The following is a 12,722-nucleotide window of genomic DNA, read 5'->3' as shown; positions in this document are numbered from 1 at the left end:
AAATAAGATAATGGGAACATTATAATTTATATTTATAATACAACTGATAATAAAGGGAAAATCCCACAAAGCCAATGAACTCAAATCCCTTCATAGTTGCATACTAAACAAATAACTGTATCTCTTGTATCTCTCATCCATCAAAAAACACAATAAAATATATAAATAATTGCTTACAACAGACCATTGCTTGCAAGAATCATGCATAGCCTAAAATCACAAAAGAAAGAACGTTGAGAGCTTAAAGAAAGTATGAACAAACAGAGAATCATACAGAATTATTCTGTGCAACAGAATTTTTCAAAGAAAGTATGAACAAACACAAATCTGTGTATCATGATCAAAAAAGTAGCAAAGATTAATAATAAAGACTGCCAAGAAATGTGTTTGAAGTTTCACTCAATACTACTCAGTCAACAAAGCCAGCAAAAAAGCGGCTCTTAGACTTGGTTTCTACTTTCTAGTATTCTAAAACAACGTTAGTTAGCTAAAAGTGTTGGAAATATGTTCTCGGGTTGGTTACGGTTCAACCTTATTTTGACCGTGGTACATAAATTCCGAAGGTATGCCTATGACATTAAATAATATAAAGTCCATTTATCCTATTCGGTCACACACAAAGGCCAATCGTAAATTGTTTGATATACCTTCTAATCGGGAATTAATTTATTAATTATTTGTTAATAGTTTCATAAATTAAACAAGTTTTGAGATTATTTAATTAACTAGTTTATGTGTATACATATGTCCTCTATATGTACATACATGCATTTTAGAAAATATACCCACATAATAAAATATCAATAGAGGTGGCATGCTTGTTTTAAAAACCGATACATGCTTCTTGAAAAGATAGCCACATGGAAATTGGGAGGCATGCTTGACCTTCAAAAGACCCACATGGGTAGTGATGTTTTCTAAAAAAATTTTTAAGATACTGATACAAAAGGGTAGTAGTATCAAACAAAATAATTATCATCATTTTGTTATTCTCCAAAAAACTCTTTTCTCCTTTTTAACAAAAACAAATCGGTGGTTTTACAAAGGAAGAAAAAAAAAAGGTTTTAAAAAATAGAAGGTATAGATCAAAGCAAGATTGGAACTTTGGGTGTCTACCGTTTAGAGGAACTCTCCTTTGGGTTCTCTATAAGCTAGGATCTTCAAGAAAAGCTACAAAGGTTGTAATCAAACCTATTCTTGTTCGTTTATTTAATTTCGTTTGCTAAAAGTTTTGTACATGGGTCCTTGGAGGAGTATGATTTTGTAAATTTTAAAACGCTTCCGCTCACTATTATTTTGGTATCATACTCCAACAAGTGGTATCCGAGTCATCTTGTACAAGTTTTAGCAAACTTTTCTTATGATAATAAGTTTTGATGAATGTGTTATGCATGATACTTGGAGATGATTATGCATAACGAACATGCAAAACTATTATCATGATTTGTGTTTTTATGTTTCCTTAATAATATTTGAATCTTGGATTTTGGCAAAATGTTAAATGGTTAATCTCATTTTAAAAGTTATTTTTTCAGCTTGGACAGTCCGTCTTTGATGGACTGTTTCGGGGCTTTAAACTCCATATTTTCGTATGAGGCCAATTGCATTTGAAAGCTAACTGAAAGAACTTAAATTTGAAAAAAACATTCATTTAAAACGGATTAGAAATGAGTAAGATATGACCATTTAAAGTTGATGTATGAATCTGCCAAAAATTAATTCCGAAAATTAAAAAAGGTAACTTGCATGTTGACTATTAAAGATTCAATGTTTGAGAAAATAAAGTATATGAATTCCTTTCATGTTTTACATGAAATGAGAAAATTAAAATTATTAATTTTAGACTTTATGTTTGGTTAAAGTGAATAAATCTCCAACATGTTTTGATTAACTTAATATGTTTGTTTGGATGGTTTTGGCATGAAAACCATACTTACAAAATATGAAGTGGGTTTACATGCATACATAAATTATGTAAACAAGGATTGATTATTTTGTGCGCCATTAAGTGTTGTTTAAATCAATCCTTATCGAAACATGTTTCATGAAAATGGATATTTGGCACTACATTTGTTATGTATGTGATTGTTGTATGAAATCGGTAGTATTTGCCTCAATAAGACCCTTGTGTAGATGTTTGGTTGCATGATTTAATTTATTATTTATTCGGGATGAATGTAATAATTTATTAAACAGCTTGCATGTCGTGTTTATTATTTATTCGGGATGAATGTAATAATTTATTAAACGACTTGCATGTCGTCTTTCTATTTATATTGTATTTGTAATAGTATAGAAAATAGAATAGTTTTTTTTTTATTTTGTAAGATAATGCAACCAAGAATGGAATCAAGAAAACGATGTTCACAAGGCGGCCCATCCGAGCATATAATGGAGATGGCGGTTTTAGTGGGAGCCAATTCTCACACAAGGTTATGTCCCTAGTTGACCATGTTTTTCCGTATGTTGGCTCACCGGATAAACGCATAGGACTCGAGGCATACTACCGATATTTGCGTGTCATGATTATTATTGTTTTATTATTTGTCTATGCCATGCTAGCTAGAAAATGTATAGAAACAAAAGACAATAATCACTTAAAATGGTTTGGTTAAAATTAGTTTAACAAATGCAACACGCAATACATAATTAGCAAATGTTTTAAAATGGTGTAAACTACTTTTGCTAAAAGAAAACAAAAACCCATTTTAAATGTAAACTTTACGCTACCCATGAGTAGTACACACATCCGAACTTTCTACCTATTAGAGTTCGCGATACCCGAGAGTCTTGGGCCGGACTTTAATTAGGTGTTGGAAGGGTGAGGTGAATTTCGCGATACCCGAGAGTCTTGGGCCGGATTTCACGTGTATCTATCACGGACGGTTTACAATCTGAAATCGTGGTTCGTGGTAAACCAGCCACGAGGAAGGATTAGCGTAGAAGGGATTAAACATGCCAAGTGAAATAATTGATTATCACTAAATCCCGCAGAAGCTAAGAATTTCATAATGGATGAAATTGGTAATATGTTTACCTACCTAAATAGCTTATGATTAGCGATCCGCGGCAAACCCGTCGTTACCATAAGTGAAATATGGATCTTAACCTTGTTAATTATAATTGTTTGAATATTGAACACACTTGGGTAATTATCTTAACAAGGATTAAACATATCAAACTAACTAATACAACTTACTTTAAAAATATGACAGATGTCTGCAACAAACACAAATCCAACTCCGTCATCAATCACTAATTTCTGCCTTAAAGGGCTCCTCGAAAAGGACAAGCTTACGGGCTTGAACTACATGGACTGGCTTCGTAACCTAAGAATTGCTCTTAGGATGGAAGGAAAGATCAGGGCAATTGAGGAACCCTTACCGGCAGAACCCGGATCAAGAGCTACTCAAGCGGCTAGGGACGAGTTTGAAAAACGGCGTTCCGAGTCTAATGAGGTAGCATGCTTGATGTTGGCGACCATGTCTCCAGAGCTCCAAAAGGGCATGGAGAGCTTAGGGTCGTATGACATGCTTAACCAACTCAAGGACATGTTCCAACAACAAGCAAAGCAAGAAAGGTTTGACACCGTGAAAGCTCTCGTATCTTGCAAAATGGAAACGGGAAGTAGTGTTAGTGTTCATGTACTACAAATGAAAGGGTACATAGACTGGCTGGAGCGCCTTGGTTTTTCCATAAGTCAGGAGCTTGCAACGGATTTTATCCTGAACTCGCTGACTAGTGCATATGAAGGATTCATTATGAACTATAATATGAACAATATGGAGAAAACAATCATGGAGCTTCATGGCATGTTGAAAACTGCTGAGGCTAACATGGCCAAAGCTAAACCCGCAACTACTGTCCTAGCCATTCGTGAAGGTGGGATCAATAAGAAGAAGAAAAACAAAACAAAGGGCAAGAACAAGGGCAAGGGTAAGGTTGGCACGTCCAACTTCAAACCTAAACCTAAGGGCATTGCTAACTCTTCTACTTCAAAGATCCCGCAAACCAAGTCTCCTGAAGAAGCAATATGCTTCCATTGTGGGGATAAAGGACACTGGAGGCGCAACTGTACCAAGTACTTGAAGGAACTTAATGAAATACGGGCTAAGGGAGTCGCCCTACCTTCAGGTTTGTTCATGATTGAACTAAACAATACTTCTATTTCTAATTCCTGGGTATTGAACACAGGATGTGGTACTCACATTTGTACTAATGTGCAGGGACTCACAAGAAGTAGGAAGCTAAAGACCGGAGAGCTTAATCTAATCATGGGAAACAAGAACGTTGCCTCTGTTGACATGATTGGAGAATACAAGCTTTCTTTTGATTCTGGTTTATGTATTGTTTTATCTAATGTTTGCTACAGTGCCGAAATGGCAAAAAACATTATATCATTTGATGCTTTATTTAATGATGGTTTTGATTTTAGTTTTTATAATGGATCAATACTTGTTTACAAGGATGGAATATTTTATTTCAAAGCTAGTCCTTATAGAGGTATCTTGAAAACCACAATAAAGCTAAATGATAGTTCAATCTATAATGTTGATTCATCCAAAGATGGTTTGAATAAAACGTATCTATGGCATTGTCGTTTAGGCCATATAAACAAGAAACGCATAGCTAAACTCCAGTCAGGTGGAATTCTAGAATCATTTGATATTCTATCATATGATGAATGCGAATCTTGCTTATTAGGAAAAATGACAAAAGCACCTTTCACAGGAAACTGTGAAAGGGGTAAGGATCTGTTGGACTTGGTACACACTGAGGTGTGCGGTCCGATGAGATTGCCTACTAGACACCAGGAACGATACTTCGTTACATTTACTGATGACTTCAGTAGATATGGTTATGTTTATTTAATTAAACAAAAGTCTGAAACTTTGGGAGTGTTCAAGGCATACCAAAACGAAGTAGAAAATCAACTGAACAAAAGAATTAAGATTCTACGTTCTGATAGAGGTGGTGAATATCTTAATGGCGAATTTCGTGATCATCTACGGGGTTGTGGGATAATCTCACAATTAGCTCCTCCTAGAACACCACATCATAATGGTGTGGCTGAAAGGAGGAATCGAACATTACTTGATATGGTTCGATCCATGATGAGCCGCAAGATGCTTCCAATTAGTTTTTGGGGTTACGCCCTACAAACTGCCGCAAGGATCCTTAACCTCATCCCAACCAAGAAAGTTTCCAAAATACCTTATGAGATATGGCATGGAAAAACCGTGTCTCTCTCGTATCTTAGAATCTGGGGATGTGAGGCTTACGTTCGTCGTGAATCTCAAGATACACTTGAACCCAGATCTGAAAAGTGTTTATTTGTTGGATACCCGACTGATTCTTTTGGATATTTGTTTTACAACCCTACTGAGAACAAAGTCTTTGTGTCTCGAAGGGGAGTCTTCCTTGAAAAGGATCTCATATTAAAAGGAACCAGTGGGAGCAAAATTGACCTTGAAGAAATTCAAGAATCAACCGACATGGAAACCGATATTGGAACCAATTCTCCTCAAGAGGTCGACGAGCCTACTGTTGAGAGAGAAACTGACCTACAGCCACCACCCATACGTAGATCTGATAGAGTGCGTCAAACACCAAAGAAATATAGTTTACACATATTTGAGGGTGATGACGAAAATATAGATTCTGATGAACCTATTACCTATCAGGAAGCGATGACAGGCCCCGAGTTTGCCAAATGTAAGGAGGCTATGTGTGATGCCCCGTACAAAACCATCGTGTACGAATCATCAACAACAGGATCATTACAAGGTTAAGTACTATATGCTGTAATAAAAGAAGTTGCATTCACGATAGAAAGATGACGTCATAATCGACATCAAATGTTTTACACCAACAGTATGCTTCTACGAATAGCAAGCATGAATAAATGTATGTGACCCTTAGGTCATTACAAAACATAGTTTCAAATGTATTAAAGTTTGAATGCAAGATAAACAGTTCATACGGTGATAACACTAGAGCAGCGGGTGTCTACGGCAAGACTAGTACACAACGGAAGCAACCTTAAGCACCTGAGAAAAACATGCTTAAAAACGTCAACACAAAGGTTGGTGAGCTATAGTTTAAGTATAACAGTATGTAAGGTAGGCCACGAGATTTCAGTGCTACAAAGAGCGTTTCAAAACAGTATGATAAAGTATATGTTAACCGTGGGCACTTGGTAACTAACATAACTTTTATACCCCCTGAAAGTACACTTGGAAAGTGCATATGTTTACAAAGTATTAAACACCCGTTAAATGCTAGCGCTACTAGCCCGAGTGGGGATGTCAAATCCTATGGATCCATATCTAAGATTCGCGTTCACAGGTTCAAAAACCAATGACTAAACGTTACCGAGCTAAAGGGAATGTTTTTGCCGTTGTATAACCCACACATATATAAGTTTAAGTATTCGTGCCTAGTATGTAAAACATAAAATCCGTATGTATTCTCAGTTCCCAAAAATAAGTTAAAGTAAAAAGGGAATGCTATAACTCACAATGATAAAGTAGCGGTAAAGTATGACTCTGAAAGTAAGCAAGTAATGAAGGTTGTTCAAACGGGTCCTCAACCTAAGTCAAATAGTACTAAGTCAGTAAATCATCCGAATATGTTTAAATGTATGTAAATAAGGTCTTAAGGGTCATCATCATTTATCATCAAACAAAAGGTGTAAAGTAAGTTTCGTTCATGAAAAGAGTTTAAAACAAAGGCTAAGTTCGGTCAGTCACCACGGCCTCTATACCTACTGAAATAAGGTGAGACCAGTGGCTATGGCTCCGTATATGAGTCCTTTAGTTGTGGTAAAAATTACAGAAGCAAACTCGTCTTCGTTTGACCGTGGCGTCGGTCTAAGTGCGAGTAGGTCAGAATTTTCAGCACAACGTTAAATGGACATAGTGACGATCGGAGGGCCATAAATCCTAAACCGTAACTCGGATTAAGACTAGTTTTATATGAAAAGTTATCTAATCGAACAGAGACATCTTAAAATCATAATTACAGTAGCCAGGTCATATGGTTCAGATACAGAAACAGTAGAACAATAGGGTCAGTAGGTTCCGGTGGTTCTTGGTGCTCGATGCTTATCATGGTTCTCATCCTTGATGCATATAGCTTCAAGTGTACAACTCGTTGATGTGTTTGCATCATGTTCACCAAGGTTTGACCATCATAACCCAAGTGTAAGTCTAAGACATGAAGCACAACTCACTTAAGTGTTGCAAGTGTTTTGATGAACCAAAGTTACATCAAAGTCCTAGATCTAACACATACATGAACTTTAAAACTAATAATAAGTTACAAACTTGAAAGTGAACTTATGAAATCAAGATCTTAAGTTGTAGAACATAGTTCTTAGTTAGATCTTGAAGATCCTAGACCCAAAAGTCTAGATCTAACATAAGTGTACAAAGTTATAATTAAAGAAAGCTTACTTACATGTTCTTAAACTTTTAAAGTTAATTTTAGTTCAAGATTAATGAGATCAAAGTTAACTAGTAACACTTGACCAATCTTAACCAACAAACATGAATTTAAAGTGCATAATATAAGGAAATAAACTAAGTAAACTAGTAACTAGTTCATGGGTTGTTCATACTTTAAAGATTCAAACCAAAGTTTGATCTTTAAGAAAGTAAACTTTAAAGTTTACTAACATGAATTACAAGTATGCTTTCACAACACATGAACTTAAATCTTTTTAAAACAACAAGTGTAGAACATAACTAGAAAGCTTATGTTCTTGTTTGTTCTTGTAAATACAAGATAGAATGAAGAAGTAAACTAAAAAGTTTGATTCTTGATAACTAGTAAGTAAGTAACAACAAATAAGTAAACAACTACAACAAGTAACAACAATCAAAGACAAGTGATGATGATGATTATGCATGTATGTAATTCGGTTTTTAACAAGAAAAGAAGAAGAAAAAAAGAAGTTCAAGTTACTTACAACTTAGAGAGAAAAGAGAGAAAGTTGGAAGTGTTTTGTGTGTGTCTTTTGAAATGAGAGAAATGTGAGTAGAAGTAATACAAAAAATGAAATGAAAACTCCTCTAAAGAGGCCTATGGCCGACAGTCAAGATGGGGAAAGGGAGGAAGAGGTTTGCTCACTAGTCCATGCATGGTAAAGCCTTAAAAGTTGGTTATTAGATGGTTATTTATGGGAAAGAACAAGTAACAAGATTCTTACCAAGTTAAGTCTTCTAGTTGCAACTTAAAGTGATACTTACATGTGGTGATGGGCTAAAGAGTCCATGAAAGAAGTAGGGTGGGATTTATAAGCCCATGTTCAATCATAAAGCCCAAGTATGTATTAATTAACAAATTAATCCAAGTAAAAGTCCATAAACACTAATAAAGGCCCAAGTAATTAACTAGTAACCTTAGTTAACTAAAATGATTAATAAAATCAATCATGAATGTAAATAATATTCTAAAAATATTATTCGTGAAAGTTTCGTGTGTCACAAAGACGTTTCGGGCATTTAAAGTCAAGTACGGGCAATCATGGTAACAAGTAAATGTAATAACATACATTCGTTAAATCACAAGTATTAATAATAACAATTATTAATAAATAAACGTTGGAAAATCCAGGGTCGTTACATTACCCACCTGTTAAAGAAAATTTCGTCCCGAAATTTAAGCTGAGGTAGATGGAGGAGTCGGGAAAAGGTGAGGATACTTCTGCATCATTTGATCCTCTCGCTCCCAAGTAAACTCAGGTCCTCGTTTGGCATTCCATCGTACTCGTACAATCGGAATCTTGTTGCGTTTCAAAGTCTTGACCTCACGGTCCATAATCTCAACTGGTTCTTCCACAAAGTGGAGTTTGTCGTCAATCGTAAGTTCCTCAAGTGGTATGATAAGTTCAGGTGCAGCAAGACACTTCTTCAAGTTTGACACGTGGAAGGTAGGATGAACTGAGCTCAATTGAGCTGGAAGATCCAAACGGTAAGCAACGGGTCCAACACGTTCCAAGATTTCGAAAGGACCAATGTATCGTGGGTTCAACTTTCCACGTTTTCCAAAATGAATCACACCTTTCCAAGGTGCAACCTTCAACATTACACGGTCACCAACGTTGAATTCAAAGTCTTTACGTTTAAGATCAGCATAACTCTTTTGACGATCGTGGGTAGTCTTAAGTCTAGCTTGAATCTGAGCAATATTCTCCGTGGTTTTATGGACTACCTCGGGTCCGGTGATTTGCTTTTCGCCTACTTCGGCCCAACAAATAGGAGATCGGCACTTGCGGCCATACAACGCTTCAAAAGGTGCGGCATTAATGCTCGAGTGGTAACTGTTGTTGTAAGAAAATTCGGCGAGTGGCAAATGCCTTTCCCAGGCCTTTCCGAAATCGATAACACATGCACGCAACATGTCTTCCAAGGTCTGAATCGTTCGTTCACTTTACCCGTTGGTCTGTGGGTGATAAGCAGTACTCATGTCGAGACGGGTTCCCATGGCTTCTTGTAAAGAACGCCAAAATCTAGAAGCAAAACGGGGATCGCGATCCGAGATGATCGATAAAGGTACACCATGATGAGATACAACCTCTTTGATGTATAATTGAGCAAGTCTCTCCATTGTATCCATTTCCTTCATCGCTAGGAAGTGTGCAGATTTAGTAAGGCGGTCAACAATAACCCAGATGGTATCGTATCCGCCCACCGTCTTTGGTAGCTTAGTAATGAAATCCATTGTGATCCTTTCCCACTTCCATTGTGGGATTTTCGGTTGTTGAAGTAAACCAGAAGGTCTCTGATGCTCGGCTTTAACCTTCGAGCAAGTCAAACACTTACCAACATAAGTCGCAACGTCCTTCTTAAGATTCGGCCACCAATACTGTTCTTTAAGGTCGTGGTACATTTTGCCCGCTCCGGGATGAATCGAATATCTCGACTTGTGGGCTTCATCAAGTATAAGGTTCCGTAGATCTCCATAATAAGGTACCTAAATTCTTCCGGCATAACATCGGAGTCCAGACTCCCTAACCTCGAATCGAGAGACAAGAATGTTCAAATGTTCATGAGATATATTCTCCTCCTTGAGAGCCTCATCTTGGGCTACTCTGATCTGGCTGTTGAGGTTCGAATGGATGGTGATGTTCAGAGCCCTAACACGAAGAGGTGCCGTCCTCTCCTTTCGGCTTAAAGCGTCAGCTACAACATTGGCCTTGCCAGGATGATAACGAAGTTCACAATCGTAGTCGTTCAATATCTCAATCCATCGTCACTGTCGCATATTCAGTTGCTTCTGATCGAAGATGTGCTGGAGACTCTTGTGATCGGTGAAGATAGTGCTCTTATTCCCATACAAATAATGTCTCCACAATTTGAGCGCAAAGACAACGGCTCCAAGTTCGAGATCGTGAGTAGTGTAGTTCCGCTCGTGAATCTTCAGTAAGCATAGGAAATAATCTTTGATCGTTGCATCAGTACACAACCAAAACCACTCTTCGATGCATCACAATAAACAATAAAGTCGTCACTGCCCTCAGGAAGTGATAGGATAGGTGCGGTGGTTAACTTCTTCTTCAAAGTTTGGAATGCTGATTCGTGTGCGGGTTCCCAAATGAACTTCTTCCCTTTGTGAGTCAGTGCGGTCAAAGGACGCGCAATTAGAGAAAATCCCTCAATAAACCTTCGGTAGTAACCGGCGAGACCTAAAAATTGGCGAATATGCGTCGGAGTAGTGGGGGTTTCCCACTTGCTGAGAGCTTCAATCTTGGCGGGATCAACTTTGATACCCTGGTAGCTCACAACATGACCCAGAAATTGGACTTCCTTCAGCCAAAATTCACACTTGGAGAATTTCGCATAAAGTTGCTCTTGTCTCAAGAGTTCAAGTACTAGTAGGAGGTATTGCTCATGCTCTTCTTCGCTCTTAGAGTAGATGAGGATATCATCTATGAAGACGATAACGAACTTATCCAAGTACGGCTTGCAGACACGATTCATAAGTTCCATGAACACGGCAGGTGCGTTGGTCAATCCGAATTGCATCACGAGAAACTCATAATGACTATAATGGGTTCTGAATGCAGTCTTCATTACATCGCTTTCTTTCACCCTCAACTGGTAATAGCCGGATCGCAAATCAATCTTGGAGTAAACGCTCGATCCTTGTAGTTGGTCAAAAAGATCGTCAATGCGGGTAAGAGGATACCGATTCTTGATCATCAATTTGTTGAGTTCACGGTAGTCGATACATATACCGAAGGATCCATCCTTCTTCTTCACAAACAGAACAGGTGCACCCCAAGGCGAGAAACTTGGTTGGATAAATCCACGGTCTAACAGCTCTTGTAGTTGACTCTGTAATTCTTGCATCTCGGAAGGTGCGAGTCTATAAGGTGCGCGAGCTACAGGTGCTGCTCCTGGCACTAAATCGATTTGAAACTCTACGGTTCTTAGTGACGGTAATCTAGGCAATTCTTCAGGGAAGACATCGGAAAATTCGTTCACAATTCGAACATCGTTCACGCTCTTCACCTCAGTTTCTACCGTTTTCACATGCGCTAGGACAGCAAGATGTCACTTCTTCATAATCTTTTGCGCTTTTACGCAACTAATGAGGTTCAGCTTCGAGGTACATCTCTCTCCGTAGATGATCAGTGGCTCACCGTCTCCGTGTGGTATACGAAGTGCTTTATCTCTACAGATAATATCGGCCCTTACTTTCGTCAGCCAATCCATACCGACGATCACATCAAAACTTCCCAATTTGATGGGTATCAAATCAGTTTCGAAATCTGCACCAGCTATGTTGATAATAGCTCCTCGACTAATATGGTCAACTTTCTCAAGTTTTCCATTGGCGACCTCGACAAGCATACTCTCTTTTAACGGGACTAACGACCAATTAATCCTATCGCAAAAATGTCTACATACATAACTTCTATCCGCACCAGTATCAAACAAGATAGAAGCTAAAAGATTGTTGATAGTGAATATACCTGTCACCAAGTCGGGATTCTCGCGTGCATCCCTTGCATTAACGTTGAAAGCTCTACCTCGCGGTGGTCCGCCGTCTTTTCTTTTGTTGGGGCACGCATTTCTGAAATGGCCCGTCTGTCCGCATTCGTAGCACTTTTTAGGTCCATTGGTGTTCGGCTTCCCGTTCAAAGTGGTGACCTTGCAGTCCTTCCCGATATGCCCAGTCCGTTGGCACTTTTCACAAACAACGTTACAATACCCAGTATGGTGTTTGTAGCATCGCTTGCATTATGGCATGGTACCCTTGTAGTTTGGGTTCGTGTTGGTGTTCGGATTAGGATTTCCACCGTTGTTTTTTCCCCTAAAACCCTCATGTCGTTTTGCCGGGTTTTGATCATAGTTCCTTCCCCTGCTGTTGTTGTTATCCCACTTGCACTTCCACTAGTACCCGCTTCAGACTTAGTTTTCTCCGGTTCATCGATGGTTATTTGATTCATTAAAGTATGCGCCATGCGCATCGCTTCCGAGACATTTGGTGGCTTGGACGAGGTGACGTTTCCTTTAATGCTCTTAGGAAGTCCCCAGAAGTACCTTTCCATTCGCTTGAATTCCGGGGTGACCATTGTCAGACACATCAGGGCTAGTTCCAAAAATCTCCTGTTGTAACCATCAAGGTCGTTCCCAACGGCCTTTAACTGCATGAATTCCATTTCCATCTTTTGTATCTCGGTTCTCGGACAATACTCCTCAATCATTGCA

The sequence above is a fragment of the Rutidosis leptorrhynchoides genome, chromosome 6 (genome assembly GCF_046630445.1).
Source record: "Rutidosis leptorrhynchoides isolate AG116_Rl617_1_P2 chromosome 6, CSIRO_AGI_Rlap_v1, whole genome shotgun sequence".
Taxonomy (NCBI): Eukaryota; Viridiplantae; Streptophyta; class Magnoliopsida; order Asterales; family Asteraceae; genus Rutidosis; species Rutidosis leptorrhynchoides.
This window is presented reverse-complemented; position numbering follows the sequence as displayed.